The sequence below is a fragment of the Eutrema salsugineum genome, unplaced genomic scaffold (assembly GCF_000478725.1).
Source record: "Eutrema salsugineum unplaced genomic scaffold, Eutsalg1_0 scaffold_4, whole genome shotgun sequence".
NCBI classification, from domain to species: domain Eukaryota; kingdom Viridiplantae; phylum Streptophyta; class Magnoliopsida; order Brassicales; family Brassicaceae; genus Eutrema; species Eutrema salsugineum.
The window spans coordinates 15,076,969-15,079,398 of NW_006256686.1; the positions used below are offsets into that span (position 1 = coordinate 15,076,969).

Here is a 2,430-nt window from a genome sequence, read left to right on the forward strand (position 1 = left end):
GAGCCATCACTCATGGTGTTCATCATCTTTAGATCAGCAAGTGTAGGAGACCATGATAGCAAGATGTCTTCTTCTCTGATCAATGACCCTCCATTCTTATACTTGTAACCATTGGGGTGAGGGTCTCTCTCCTTTTCCAAAGCTGAAAGAGATTGGGATCCACCTAGAATTCCAGCAGTGCCTACATACTTCATCTCAAGTACCTTAAGGGGTTCTATCTCTTGAACAACTGATCCACAAAATTCAGCCAAATAAGGTGTAACAGGGTAAAAGACATCCTTATCCACCTTTGAAAGAACCACTCTTTGAGTATCAAAGTCAATCATTGTACCACTGGTGTTGAGAAATGAAGTTCCAAGCAATAGGGGGAGCTCTTTGGTCTTCTTCATCTTTATGATCACAAATTCAGTGGGAATTATGCATTCACCAACCTGTAGTGGATAGTTTTCCAAAAACCCATATGGTTTCTTGGAGTAGGAATCTCCAAAGGTGATAGAAGAAGGGTAGGACGTTATAGACTTGACCTTTAGCTTCTCCATCATATCTTTAGACATTATACTCACACTTGAGCCTGAATCACACAAAAACTTCTCAACTCTAAAGTTTCCAAGAGTGCAAGAGATGGTAAACTTCCCTGGATTACCCAGCTTTGGAAGAGAGGTGGGCTTCATCTGAGTTGATTCAGAGGTGGAATCACTATCTGTTGGCAGCTCCTTTGTTTCAAGAGACTTTGAATCATTCCCTTGCTGAACAGAACCGGCTGCCCTCACACTTTTTATCTCAATGTCCTCATTGAGTTCATGTAATAAGCCCATGAAATCATCTATAATGGTGTCTTCATCCTCATGAGTTTGTGCAGTCTCACTAGAAACTTGACCATAAAGGAGATCTTCAATCTCTTGCACAGCAGCTGAGTGGTCTTCATTGGAGTAGATGGCATTGCAATAATCCTTTGGGTTTTGAACAGCTTTACCAGGAAGAGAGACTTGTGGTTCAGAAGTGCAGATGCCCTTGTTCATTTTAATAGCCTTTAGTTCAGCGCCTAGTGTTTCCAGGTCGGATACCATCTTCTGTTGTCCTAGTAAGAGCTGTTGGAGAACAACATTGAAATCAGGACTTTGTTGAACAGGTGGCGGGCCAAAACCAGGAGGAGCCTTTGGCTGTAGGCTGACTTGATTTGTGAAGCTATTCCCTTGATTCTGAACCGCTGTTGCTGAAAACCCTGATGACCTTGGGAGTTACCTTGGTACTGATTCTGTTGAACAAACCTTTGAGGAGGGTATATTTTGTCTTGGGGGTTGGCCACATTGTTGCTTCTATAGGACAAGTTCTGGTGTTTATTAAAATTGTTGTAACCATTGAACTTATTTTGATTCCCAATGAAGTGTAACTCCTCTTGAGTGAGACCCTCTTCATTGGTATTTTTGAAGCATCTCTTCTCCTCACTCACATAGTTTATAGGCTTTTGAGTGGCAGCTATGGCTTTGTCAAGCTTGATATTCAGCACTTTGATCTTATCTTCCAGCCCTTGGTGTCTACCAGAATCTTCTCCTCTATAGCTTCTATCATAATCTTCCCCATAGGTGTTTTGGCTCATGGCTAAGTTCTCAATAAGTTCCATAGCTGCATTGATTGTTTTTTGCCAAGAAATTCCCATTTGATGTTGTGTCCAACTGATTCCTGATCTTGGGGACAGCTCCTCTATATAAAGTGCTAAGGAGAGAGGCTTCTGAAAAGCCATGATGTGGATACTGATTTGTGTAGCTTCTAAACCTGTCCAAAGCTTCTCCAAAGGTCTCATTATAATGTTGAGTGAAGCTGGAAATCTGGTTCCTTTGCTTTGCAGTCCTTGAGCTTGAGAAGAACTTGGATAGAAAGGCAAGCTTGCACTGCTCCCATGTGTGGATGGATCCTCTTGGGAGGTTCTTTTCCCACAGATGTGCCTTATCTCCAAGGCTGAATGGGAACAATCTCGGTTTGAAGCTGTTTTCAGATACCCCATTGATCTTAGTGAGATCACAAACTCTGTCAAACTGATCTAGATGCTCCAAGGGATCCTCCATAGGTAAGCCATAGAACTTCTGATTCTGAACCATATTGATCAAAGAGGCCTTCACCTCAAAGTTGTTGTTTTGGAAAATAGGTGGCCTGATTCCTGCTCCACACTGGTGTGTATAAGCTCGGTCATTCTCACCAACAAAGACTGGTGGTGGCTGATGACGTATGGGTGGGTTGGGGAAGGGTTGTGGCTGGTTAACTTGAGGTCGGTCTTGGTTCTGGTTACCCTGAGCATGTCCCTGATGGACCTGATGCTCATTCCCAACTTGGTGATCCATCATTCCTAACCTTTCCAAGTGAACTGCTCTTTCTCTTTGTCTTCTTGCTTGGCTTCTTGTGATCATAAACCGGAAAAGAAAGACAGAACTTGAA

The 2,430-nt window shown here is 42.8% G+C and overlaps 1 non-coding gene across 1 annotated transcript; it reads left to right on the forward strand.

Annotated features, from left to right (window-relative positions):
• The first annotated feature begins 1,734 nt into the window (after window positions 1–1,734).
• On the forward strand, window positions 1,735–1,841 carry LOC112084891. Its single transcript, XR_002898547.1, has one exon. It is a non-coding gene; the product is annotated as a small nucleolar RNA R71 (small nucleolar RNA).
• Window positions 1,842–2,430: the final 589 nt, after the last annotated feature.